The 13,114-nt window shown below is 44.1% G+C and overlaps 2 non-coding genes and 1 pseudogene across 2 annotated transcripts; all 3 read left to right on the plus strand.

Moving 5' to 3' along the window:
* Positions 1 to 4,845: 4,845 nt before the first annotated feature.
* On the plus strand, positions 4,846 to 5,038 carry LOC141182026 (U2 spliceosomal RNA). Its single transcript, XR_012257521.1, has one exon. It is a non-coding gene; the product is annotated as a U2 spliceosomal RNA (small nuclear RNA).
* A 1,109-nt stretch (positions 5,039 to 6,147) lies between these two features.
* On the plus strand, positions 6,148 to 6,263 carry LOC141182102 (U2 spliceosomal RNA; annotated as a pseudogene).
* A 524-nt stretch (positions 6,264 to 6,787) lies between these two features.
* Positions 6,788 to 6,969, plus strand: LOC141181905 (U2 spliceosomal RNA). Its single transcript, XR_012257435.1, has one exon. It is a non-coding gene; the product is annotated as a U2 spliceosomal RNA (small nuclear RNA).
* Positions 6,970 to 13,114: the final 6,145 nt, after the last annotated feature.

Raw genomic sequence — 13,114 nt, forward strand, 5'->3', positions numbered from 1 at the left:
AATCTTTACCCTCAGCTTCGTGGTGAAGGAGATTTTGTTTGGACTCCTTGAAGTGAAGAAGGAAGAAATCTTGTGCCTCCAGCAATTCAAAAGCAAGTATAATCTTGTATTTACTTCTATGGCTGTTTGCAACAATTTCTATGATTGTTTGAAAAAGAATTTGGACAATCAATATTTGGATGGGCTGACTTTTGTCATCTTGTATTGCTCCAAAGAGGTACCTCTGACTGTTTTCATGTACAACCCACATGTGGACTTGGCTTTGATTTATGCCTTTCTAAATAGGCACTGCTATATTACCAAGGTGGCAGTAAAAGTCATGAATGAGGAGGAACTATGGACCGGTAAATATCGTTTCATGGTCAAGTTCCGGGAAAGTCCTGATGAACCAGGGGGTATACATTATCCTCCATCAAATTTTTCCATTGGGAGTGAGCGGGGTTACCTGTTCTTCCCCAATGCGCCCAGGTTTTGTCGTCATTGTAGGAGGTATGGCCATACTCAGGAAGCATGCGACATCAGACAGATTATTTGCAGGAAGTGCAATGAGGTGGGTCATTCTTCCAATAATTGCAAAAATGAAATAGTCTGTAACCTCTGCGGAGAGAAGGGGCATGCCTTCAGAGACTGTATATTCCATCCTGGTTCATATGCGGGGGCAGCGGGAAGGGGAAGGAGAAGAAATGAATCTCCTGCACCCACAGCTACAACTCCGACTGCTCCAACTCCGACTGCTCCGATATCTACTCTGGCTTTCCTGGATGAGGAGGAGGCTCGGGTTGCTTTTCCAGAACTGGTTCGTGTGAATGTAAGAGGAAATATGGAGCTGGCACCTGAGCCACCGGTGCAGAGGGCCGCGTCTGTGGCTTCAGATGTCAGTGAGTCTGAGACGATAACTGATGATCGTACAGGCATGGAAGTGGCCCCGGTGGAGGATCTGGAGGCTGAAATTCCAGACATGATGGTTACATTGCAGGGGGAAGAGGAGTCTGATCTGACCAGAACACCGCATGTGGCCTGGAGCGATGTCGTTTCTGACCTTGAGGAGGAGGGAGGTCAGGGGGACTTTGACCCCCAGCGGCGGGATTATAGTTCAGATGAAGATGGAGGCGCTTCAGTGAAGAAAAAGAAGAAAACTGAACCATCCTTTTCCCCTTTAAGTGATTGCAGTGTGAGTCCAGCCCGGGTGTACCCTACTGCATCCGATCCCCAAGATGTGTCTTTTTTGGGGGAAGGCACAAACTACGATATCTGCACGTCCAGCGTCCTACCCCCAGAAGGGTTAGGATGATGTACAGGTGGGCATGTTGTCGTGACCTGCCACATCAAATTAATAGATGGGTGCCCAAGTTGCTCTCAGCATCTTGTCGCTAAATGTTCGGCTGATTAAATCTGAGTCGAGAAGAGTGGCAATTTTGGACTACTTGAGCAACTTGGATGCGGACGTATACTGTGTCCAGGAGTGTGGGATCTCCGATCCCTTAAGTGAAAATGCATGGCCTTTAGGTCAAAGTGTGTGGTCTGGTTCTGTATGTAATAAAAATTGTGGGGTAGGTGTTTTGGTGAAGGGTTATAGTGTTAAGATAGAAAGTTACATGGTGGTGGAGGCGGGGAGGTGTGTAATATGTGAGTTAAATTGTAGGGGGTGGAGGGTTAGGGTGGTAAATATGTATGCACCAATAGATAAAGGGGAGAGGCTGGAAATTTTTGAGAAATTATGTTTTTTTTTATCTGGCAAAATGCCAATAATTTTTGTTGGAGATTTCAATTGTGTGACGGAGGGGGATAAGATGGATGTTACAGGTAAAAGACTCAAGAGTCTTGTGGCGGATTTTTCCTTACAGGATGCTGCGGAAGTTTTTTTAGGTAATCCACCTCCTTCGACCTATAAGGCCGACAGGGGAGGCATAGAGTCTAGAATAGACCGTATCTTCTTTTCTTCACAAAATGTTATTTGTAGGAATTTCCAGCAGGAAGATGTTCCCTTCTCTGACCATGTGTGTTTGAGGGCACGTCTAGAAGGTAAGATTTCCTTTGTATATGGTGGTGGCGTGTGGAAACTTAATGTGCGTTTGCTGGAAGATAATAGGATCATGCGTGATTTTAGGCGAATGTATGTTAGGTGGAGGGATAAAAAAAGTGATTTCAGGAATGTGCTTGAGTGGTGGGACTGGATGAAGAGTGAGATTGGTTTTTTCTTTAGAAAAAGGGGCAGGAGGAAAGCAGCAATGAATAGAGCAAAATTTAATGATTTAAGCTCTAGACTGGAGTGGCTGAGGAAGTTAAGGATGATTGGAGTGGATGTGGATGTTTTGATGTGTCAAGTGAAAGAAGAGATTAAGAAATATATTGAGGGTAAAGGGAAAGAAATTATTTACCGTTCTAAGATTGAACATTTGGAGAAAAATGAGAAATGCACAAGGTTTTTTTTCAAAAAAGTTTTTGGGAAGAAAGTGGATATGGATGAGGTGGTGAATGGTGATGGGGTGTGTGTGAGTGGGAAGGATGTGATGCAGGAGGTGGTGTTGTTTTATAAGGAGTTGTATGGGGAAAAATGGGTTGATGATAGGATGTTGACTGATGCTTTGGGGTGTTTAGAAGGTTGTTTGGGTGAGGATGAACGTGAAATATTGGATGATGTAATTGTGTTGGATGAAGTTAAAAAAGTTGTGATGTCTGCAAGTAAGAATAAAACACCTGGGAAGGATGGACTGCCCGTGGAGTTATATGTTAAGGAATGGGACACGATGGGAAATGACTTATTGGAGGTGTGCCAATATATGTTCACGGAGAATATGTTGAGTGAATCTATGAGAGATGGGGTGGTGGTTTTGGTTCATAAGAAAGGTGATAAAAAGGATTTGGGGAATTGGAGGCCAATCACCCTTTTGAATGCAGACTATAAGGTGTTTAGTAAATTGTTGGCTAGCCGGATGCGGGAAGTGATTGGCGGTGTGGTGGATGAAGATCAAGTGTGTGCAGTGCCTGGGAGAAGTATGACTGAAAATTTGGTGTTGTTGCGTGATGTGATTGGGGATTGTATGAGTCGTAAGCAGAAATGTTTGTTGTTTTCGGTTGATTTTGAAAAAGCTTTTGACCGTGTGTCACATAGCTTTATGTTTAAGGTTTTGTCTAAGATGGGTTATTCCAGGAATTTTGTAAACTGTGTTAGGAGTTTGTATTGTAATGTTTCAAGTGAATTTTTGGTGAATGGGTGGTTGAGTGAGAAAGTGAGAATTAAATCAGGAGTGCGTCAGGGGTGCCCTATGTCCCCTTTTTTGTTTATTAGTGTAATTGAAGTGTTGATGTGTATGGTTAGGAAGGATAAGGTTATGAGAGGTGTGATGATTCCTGGGAGTAATGGAAAGGATGTGAGAATTCTAGGTTACATGGATGATGTAGTGATTGTGAGTGGGAATATGGCTGCGATGAGTAGGGCAAGGTTGATATTAAGTTTGTTTTGTAGTGTCTCAGCTTTTAAGGTCAATTGGACTAAGAGTTCCTTTAAATGTTTTTGTGAGAGGAATGTACGGATGGATGGTGTGAGGTGTGAGGATGGTGCAATAAAGGTGCTTGGGATTAAGTTTAATGATGATTTGAAAGGAAATGAGAGTTGGGAAGATTGTGGGGTGAGAGTGGTGCGCAAGTTGAATTTTTGGCGAATGAGAGAATTAACTCTGACTGGGAAAGTTCTGATTATTAAGGCGGTTATTTTGCCTATTTTGTTGTTTGTTGCGAATGTATATCCTGCTGCTTTTAAGAAAATTAGGAAAACTGAGAAATTCATCTTTAATTTTCTTTGGGGAAGTCGCATGGAGAAATTGAAACGGGAATATGTCTATAAGTTATGTGTAAATGGTGGTTTGGATTTTCCAAATATTGATTTCTTTTTAGGGATTAGTTACGTGAAAATGGTGGTGGTGGTTCTAGGGAAAAGTAATAAGTGTGCTTATATGATGAAGTATTCGGCTGGATGGATGCTTTATGGCTTAAAGTGGGTCAAAAGGGATGCTAGAGTGCCTGTTGCTTTTAAGTGTCCTGTATGGTATGGTTGTGTTGAGAAATTTGTAAGGAAGTATGATTTGTTGTCCGTTAACATGAGTGATTTTAGGCAAAAGAAGAAAGTCATTAGGATGGTGCGTGAGCGTGAGGTGGTATGTAATATCAATGGGTTGAGAGGGGAGGAAGTAACCGAGATGTGGAGAAAATTAAGTATAGATGGTGTGACTAACAGACAGAGAGATATCGCTTGGATGATATTGCATGACATTTTGCCTGTTAGAGATGTGCAAAAGAAGAGGGATTTAGTTAAATCTGAGGTATGCCCGAGGGATGGATGTGGTTTGAGAGAGCATGTTAGACATATGGTATGGGATTGTGATTTTGCATATGATGTATGGAAGGGTATAGGGGGACTTTGCAAGGAATTGGTGGGTGTAAAGTATGTTAATTGGAAACTTGCTATGTTTGGGTTGGGTGCATGTAGTAGAATTAAGGATAGGATTTTATGGTTGTTGGTGGTGTGTGTAATTGAAAGTTTGTGGGATGCGAGGAATTTGTTAGTTTTTAAAAGGAAGAAAATGTCAGTTAATGAATGTTTGAGATTGATTCTGTCACGTATGTATGTAATATACCTCTGGGATCAGGAACGTGGAAGTATTATAGATGCTGAAGGGATCTGGAAGTTTAAAAAGTGGAGGTTTTTGGTAAAGTTTAATTAGTAGTGTATAATGTACCTGATGATAAGGTTTGGTTTTATTTTTGATTATATACCAAGTGTGATGAAAGGCTAAGTGTCAATGAAAGGCTTTTGTAAGTCGATTTGATTGAGCTTATGCTCGGCCTATCTGATTTGGTTAAAAAAAAAAAAAAAAAAAAAAAAAAATCTGTTCTTATCAGTTTAATATCTGATACGTCCCCTATCTGGGGACCATATATTAAATGGATTTTTAGAACAGGGAGATGGAAAAAGAGCTTGCTCTGTCCACTCCACGCATTGACCTGGTATTGCAGTATCTCCAGGACCGGTGCACCCCTTCTTTAATGCAGTTTCTAAAATCAGAAAGAATTGAATTCAATGTTTTTTGTTCATTTTGCTTGTTTGTCGGATTTTGGGATGGACTCTTTGGCTTCGCTTTTCTTCTCCTCATTGGATTTTTCATGTTCAAAGTTGCAGAAGCCAGATGACAAGCTCATTTTGGTTCAACTTCAGCAACTGTGCATTTCATTGCCATGTAATGTAACGCAATGCTATCTATCTAGCTCTCCCTCTGTACTTCCTTTTGGATAAACAGACATATTAGGCAAGCATTTTGGAGCTTTCACCTAAATAACTACAGGTGGTGAGATAAGCTGCACAATATAATTGACCTTTCAGTATATTGTTGCACACACACCATCTATTTAGCAAATGCCCTTGTTATCAACAGCAGCCTTTTAAACTCACCTGAGCTAACAGGTATGTGCGCTGGTTACTCTGCTGCGCTTAAAATTTCTTTTTTGGTTTGCTACAATGCCTTTTCTGAAACATTGTCTCCCTCTGCTGGAGCACTGACTTCTTTCATTTAATGCCTGCAGACTATAAAAGAGAACCCAACCCAAAAAGTTGGGTTGATTAGTCTGTGGCATTCTGTTAAACTGTTGCTTATGGCGGTCTCTGTGAGCTTCTCAGTGACATTCAGCCAGCCAGGTATCCTGCCTGCAGTAGATGGAATGTGGCAATGGAACGCTGGCTGCGCGTGTCATAATAGGCTCTGAGCCTTTATATACCTGCGCACAGCAGCAGCCACCTTCAGTCTGCTGCTGGACAGCCAGCAGCAGCAGGAGAGGTAAGTAATCAGCAGCCCTCCTGCTAAGGGTAGACAGCTGCTCGTTCCACCCCACCCCCCGCCTTAATTGGTTCTCCTCCCTTCCAACGGTGTTGAGGCGGGTGGGAACAGCAGGGGGTGAGGGTGCTGTGTTTAAAGAGGTGGAGTTATGCAGATCTAAAACGCGTGGATTGCAGCAGCAGCAAGCCGAAAAGTGCAGGCATGTAAGGGATCTAGAGGTTGACAACATGTCTTCTTAACGGGAGTCCAGGAGCTCATCTCCACAAATGGACTTTTCAGGATCCTTAGGTGGCTCCGTAGTTCGAAACCAATTCTGGTTATCGCTTCTCGGCCTTTTGGCTAAGATCAAGTGTAGTATCTTTTGAAAAGGCAGTTTTGTCCTTGGGCTGCCCTAGTAAATTGATGCATATTACACACTGGTTTGGTGCACTTGTTAGTACGCCAGGTGGCTCATAGAGTTATCTGATGGAAAACATGGCCCTCCAGGATCGAAGTCACTAGGCTGGGTAAGTGTGAGGGCTTTGGAGCAATGTGCCCCAGGAGTAGGCGCCCTGGTGGGAGTCCAAGCTTACTGGGACTGGGAACCCCAGAAAGACTTGGCTTCATAGCACGCCGCACCTTTGCCAATCATACTTTCTGAGCAACCCCCCCTATTCCTGGTCTCCGGGCTAGGAAGGGGAATTTTTATAAACCCGGTCGGAGGTCCGGTCAGCTTTGGGCTGAGAAACCAACACAGGCTCCAGCTCCACTAGGGTGGCAGCCTAGATGGAAGCTGGGAGCACGAAAACGGCTCTTCTCCGGCTTCGGCTAGGGAGAGCATCGGAGATCCCTGACCCTCGCTGTGGCCTTCTGGCTCGGAGGGATGGGGATGGTTTATTGGGGACCCTCTCCTCCGGGAAGGGTCCACATGAATCCTCGCCTCGTGCGCTGTTTTGGTGTGACTTCGGTCACATTTTTCAGTGCCTTGGATGCAGCTTCAATCAAAAAATCTGTTCTTATCAGTTTAATATCTGATACGTCCCCTATCTGGGGACCATATATTAAATGGATTTTTAGAACAGGGAGATGGAAAAAGAGCTTGCTCTGTCCACTCCACGCATTGACCTGGCATTGCAGTATCTCCAGGACCGGTGCACCCCTTCTTTAATGCAGTTTCTAAAATCAGAAAGAATTGAATTCAATGTTTTTTGTTCATTTTGCTTGTTTGTCGGATTTTGGGATGGACTCTTTGGCTTCGCTTTTCTTCTCCTCATTGGATTTTTCATGTTCAAAGTTGCAGAAGCCAGATGACAAGCTCATTTTGGTTCAACTTCAGCAACTGTGCATTGCATTGCCATGTAATGTAACGCAATGCTATCTATCTAGCTCTCCCTCTGTACTTCCTTTTGGATAAACAGACATATTAGGCAAGCATTTTGGAGCTTTCACCTAAATAACTACAGGTGGTGAGATAAGCTGCACAATATAATTGACCTTTCAGTATATTGTTGCACACACACCATCTATTTAGCAAATGCCCTTGTTATCAACAGCAGCCTTTTAAACTCACCTGAGCTAACAGGTATGTGCGCTGGTTACTCTGCTGCGCTTAAAATTTCTTTTTTGGTTTGCTACAATGCCTTTTCTGAAACGTTGTCTCCCTCTGCTGGAACACTGACTTCTTTCATTTAATGCCTGCAGACTATAAAAGAGAACCCAACCCAAAAAGTTAGGTTGATTAGTCTGTGGCATTCTGTTAAACTGTTGCTTATGGCGGTCTCTGTGAGCTTCTCAGTGACATTCAGCCAGCCAGGTATCCTGCCTGCAGTAGATGGAATGTGGCAATGGAACGCTGGCTGCGCGTGTCATAATAGGCTCTGAGCCTTTATATACCTGCGCACAGCAGCAGCCACCTTCAGTCTGCTGCTGGACAGCCAGCAGCAGCAGGAGAGGTAAGTAATCAGCAGCCCTCCTGCTAAGGGTAGACAGCTGCTCGTTCCACCCCATCCCCCGCCTTAATTGGTTCTCCTCCCTTCCAACGGTGTTGAGGCGGGTGGGAACAGCAGGGGGTGAGGGTGCTGTGTTTAAAGAGGTGGAGTTATGCAGATCTAAAACGCGTGAATTGCAGCAGCAGCAAGCCGAAAAGTGCAGGCATGTAAGGGATCTAGAGGTTGACAACATGTCTTCTTAACGGGAGTCCAGGAGCTCATCTCCACAAATGGACTTTTCAGGATCCTTAGGTGGCTCCGTAGTTCGAAACCAATTCTGGTTATCGCTTCTCGGCCTTTTGGCACGATCTATCAGGTTTACCTGTGTGGTCTTGCCTGTGAGGTGCTCTTGGTACCCTTTCTCTCGGCCTGGGGGGATCGTTCCTCTTCGGAGGGACTTAACCCCCCTGCTGCTATTGGGAGGAAGGATTAGTCCGGGAGCAACGGGAAGGGATCCCATGAAGGCTTGCGCCTTTCAGAGAGAAGAGTCGGTACGTTCCTGAGTGAAGGATGCCGGCAACGCTCACATATTCATCGGGTGATGCCCGGATGCGGAACACCGTGAGGATTGAAGTTGGAGCAGGATCGAGGACGGAGAAGAATTTGGACTACATCTGCCATAGGATTCTGCTTGGAGTTCTGGAGTTTCGGCGGGAAGACATATTCTGCTTCCAGGACAACGAGTACAAGGGGACTTACACCATCACCTTCAAGAGCCAGGGATGCTGTCACCAACTCGTACAAAAGGTAAATGAGAAAAACTACTTAGATGAATTGGATGGACTAACCTTTTGTCTCTTGTTTGCCTATGACGAGATCCCTATCGTGGTGCATTTCCCGAACCCCTTTGTGGAAGCTGCAGACATCTCGACCTACCTTATCCGTTATTGTGACGATCTGAGATACCTGGGCACTGTGAAGAACGCGGTAGGCTTCTGGTGCGGCAAGAGGAGGTACATGGCCCGTCTAAAGAGGGACCCAAGCGGAGTGGGAGGAATGCTACACCCTCCCTCAACATTTGTGATCGGTAAGAGCAGAGGCTACTTATTTTACCCTGGAATGCCGGTATGTTGCAGGAACTGTGGACAAATGGGTCATACCCAAACGTCCTGCATGGGCAGGAAAGTAGACCGCTGCAATAATTGCAGCTGTTACGGACATTTAATGAAGGACTGTCCCGCTGGGAGGAAATGCAATCTTTGTGGTGAGGCGGGGCACATGTTCCGAGGATGCCCCAACAGGACCAGGACCAGGACCTACGCAGAAGCTGCATCTTCTGCAGCTGAGCCGATGCGCCCGCCGGTCTTCACTGGCGGGCCGGCGTCGGAGGGCGGTTCGAAGGGCGAGAAGGCTGGGATGGAGCAGGGAGCCGGAGGCCCCTCTGGGACGGCCCCTGCATCGAAGTCCCTTAACGATGGGCGGACCTCGCATGGACCGGAGCGGAGGGGTCCTCCTTCTGGGAGGGTATCCTCCGTGTCGATGGTTCCCGATACCGATCCTGTTGGGCTGGAGGGTGGTGCCCCTGTGCGGTTGGCTACAGGGGACCACGCAGCGATGGCCTCAGGATCTTCCAGGGCGATTAACCATCCAGATGAGGGGGCTTTGCTTCTAGGTGGCGAACATCAGGGAATCTGTGTTGGTGATCTTATCCTGATGGACCAGTCTCTCCCCCTGGAGGAGGTGGAGGAAGAGGAGGACTGCACCAGTGACCTAGTGGAGTCTGCCCCGAAAAAGAGACGGAATGTCGAAGCCCCAGCGTCTCCTGGAATGTGGCTGGGAACCGTGACCTACGAGGGGGCAACCGCCGGCTCACAGAATATCAAGTCGTTTGGGTCCTCTAGCCCGGATGTCCTGGAGCAATTTGACATACAGGGCTTTGAGTCAGGTGTCCTCATGGAAGATCCACCACCCTGACCTATGAATGCCCACATTAAGACTTGTCTCACTGAATGTGAAGTCATTAAAGAGCCCAGTTCGTAGGGCTGCTCTATTTAAGTACTTAGAAACCACTGACTTTGACATATGTTTATTACAGGAATGCGGGATACAACATGCACTAAATTATAATGACATCAAGACAGATTGGAGACTGGGGCCCTCCATCTGGTCTGGCTCCAATGACAACAAGTCAGCGGGGGTGGGCTTCCTCTGTCGTGGGAGAAATATTACTATAAATACTGTCACAGAAATAGTACCAGGCAGAGTGGTTTTAGTGCATTTTAAATTTAATGGTTTTACCCTACGTGTAATGAATGTTTATGCTTCCCCTGATAAGCAAGAGAGAATTAATTTATTTGGGATATTGCCATTGTACTGTACTGGGTCATCTCCCCTGATCGTAGGGGGTGATTTTAATTGTCTTTGTGCTAGTGAACAACGAGCGGGGGGTGACCCTTTACGCAAATTGGATAAGTCATGTCATCTATTGAAAGATTTTATAACTGATTTTAAATTATGCGATGCGTGGAGGTCACTTCTGCCGACGGACCCTGGTTATACGTGGTCCGGAAGAGGGGTGTCTTCCAGGATCGATTTTATTTTCCTATCAGATGATTTTAACCCTGTAAAATGTGTTTTAACATCAAATATATTTTCTGACCATAAGGGCTTGGAGGTGCACCTAGAATACCGGGATGAACAGAGGGTCAACAGGGGCCTCTGGCGTCTAAGTACTTACCTGCTGGAGGACCCTCTGATCCGACAAGACTTTGGTAAAGCCTATCAAGCCTGGCGGCGACAAAAACCTTCTGATGCCCCTATGGTAAGCTGGTGGGAAAATTTGAAAAAAAAAGTCAGAATGTTTTTTATAAAAGCAGGGAGACGTAAAGCTAGAGAGAAAAAAAGATGTTTTAGTGATCTTAACACCAAACTACAAACACTTTTTAAATTCAAAGAGCTAGGGGTGGAGGTGGGAGATGATATTGCTGGCCTAAAAACTGAAATCCAGAACTGCATAGACACAAAGGGGAAAGAGATTATTTTTAACTCTAGAGTGCAGCACTTGGAGGAGGGGGAGAAGTGCTCTCGCTTCTTCTTCAAAAAAGTCATGGATAAAAGAGAAGTGATCACAAATCTAGAGGGTGAAACATCTATGCAGGGAATGTTGAATGCTACTTTTAACTTTTATAAGCATCTTTTTAGTAAAAAGTGTATAGATGAGTCCTTTTTATCTGATGCTCTTAATGATCTCGATTTTAAGTTAAATTTTACAGACCAGGAGTTTTTAGAACGCGATATTGTTTTAGAGGAATTATTTTATGTTTTTAAAAGTTTCTCTAAGGGTAAAGCACCTGGGTGTGACGGACTACCTGTAGAATTTTACCTTACTTTTTGGGACATTTTAAAAGAGGACCTTTTTATGCTTTTTAAAGAAGTTTTTATTTGTGAACAGTTGCCATTTTCGTGGAGGAGAGGAGTGGTGTCTTTGATATATAAAAAAGGTGACCGCAGTACTCTAGCGAATTGGAGACCCATAACTCTCCTAAATGTTGACTACAAGGTACTTGCTAAGGTGGTTGCTGACCGGCTCAGGAGTGTCATTGCCAAATTGATCCGGCCTGAGCAGGTGTGTAGTGTACCAGGCAGAAGTATTTCAGAGGTTTTAAACGTATTAAGGGATGTAATTTGGTATTCCAGAGACCGGGGTCAAAATGTAGCTCTTTTAGCCCTAGATTTTGAAAAAGCTTTCGATAGAGTCTCTCATAGATTTCTTTTTAGAGTTTTAAAAAGAATGGGTATCCCTAATATGCTTTTAAATTGTATTAAGATTTTATATAAAAATTGTTTTAGTCAAATTTCTCTTAATGGCTTTTTAACAGATGGAGTTCCCCTTGAGTCCGGAGTGAAGCAGGGATGCCCCTTGTCGCCCATCCTGTTCATCTGCGCCATGGAGCCCCTGCTGAGCGCAATAAGAAAAGACAAAGTGATTAGAGGGGTTCCTGTTCCAGGCGGAGGTGGCAGTGATGTGAGAGTCTTTGGCTACATGGATGACGTGACGGTTGTGTGCGTGGACCCTGCTTCCCTCCGGAGGGCGGTGTTGCGCATTGATTTTTTTTCCCAGGCATCCGGTTTTAAACTTAATTTAAATAAATCTGAATGTCTGACTTTGGGATCCTGGGACACCGCCCAACTCCCGCAGCTCACTATAAAACGAGACAATGTAAAAATTCTTGGAGTTGTTTTTAACGAGGAGAATGTGGGAACTCAAAGCTGGGAGAATGTCATAGAAAAAATGTCAAAGAAAATATCATTTTGGGGTTTGAGGTCCCTAACAATGGAGGGGAAAATTTTAATTATAAAATCAGTGTTGTTACCCCTCATACTGTATATAGCTATGGTGTACCCCCCCTCTGATGTTTTAATTAAAAAAATGACTAGGATGATCTTTATGTTTTTATGGAACTCCAAAATGGAAAAATTAAGGCGAGAAATAATGAGGAAGAATAAAATGAACGGCGGAAGGGATGTCCCCGACTTACATATTTATTTGTATTTAAATTATTTCTGCTTTTGTTTCAAACATTTTAATGGTAATAGTGCGCTAAGTTATTTTTTAAAATATACTTGTGGGATGATTTTTAAAAGATGGTTTAAGTTGTCGTTGAATTCCCCTGTTTTACTATGCCCCCCCAAACACCAAGCAATCTTAGAAAAGACTGTTCGATTTTATAGCCTTGGTGATTTTAATATGGACATTTTTAAAGACCGCAAGAAGCTTTTATCTTTTCTGAGGAGGAATGAAGATGTGACCCCCATAGTAAATTTCTCAGAAGAGAGATCGAAGCAAGTTTGGAAGAATGTCTTCGGGAAATTCTTAGCAAATGGACATAAGGACATCGCATGGATGGTGGTCCACCAGTGCCTCCCCACCAGAGAGTTTCAACACAGGAGAGGCCTGGTGGCCAGAGCAAAATGCCCCAGAGACTCATGTGTTTATGACGAAACCACCTTGCACCTTATGTGGAATTGCCCATTTGCACAGGAACTTTGGCACAAAGTTGGGATTCTTTTAAAATGGACTTGCGGTTTAAGAGATTTTAACCATGAATATGTTTTATATGGCCTTTTTAAATGTCCGACCCCTCAACAGTATTGTATATGTTGGTGTATGATTAACTGTTTTAAAGACGCCCTTTGGAAGGCACGCAATATTTTACTTTTTAAACGTGATGCTATTTCTGTGAAGGATTGTCTTAAAATTGCTTTTAGCCAGATGTATATTTATTACTTAAGGGATGTCAAATGTATTGGGAGAAGGGATGCCAATCGTATATGGGGTTTTTATGGGTGGAATTCTGTGTTTTAATAATGTACTGTTTG

This window comes from Phyllobates terribilis, unplaced genomic scaffold (genome assembly GCF_046119375.1).
Source record: "Phyllobates terribilis strain yellow unplaced genomic scaffold, ASM4611937v1 Scaffold_34__1_contigs__length_13252353, whole genome shotgun sequence".
In the NCBI taxonomy this organism is placed as follows: Eukaryota; Metazoa; Chordata; class Amphibia; order Anura; family Dendrobatidae; genus Phyllobates; species Phyllobates terribilis.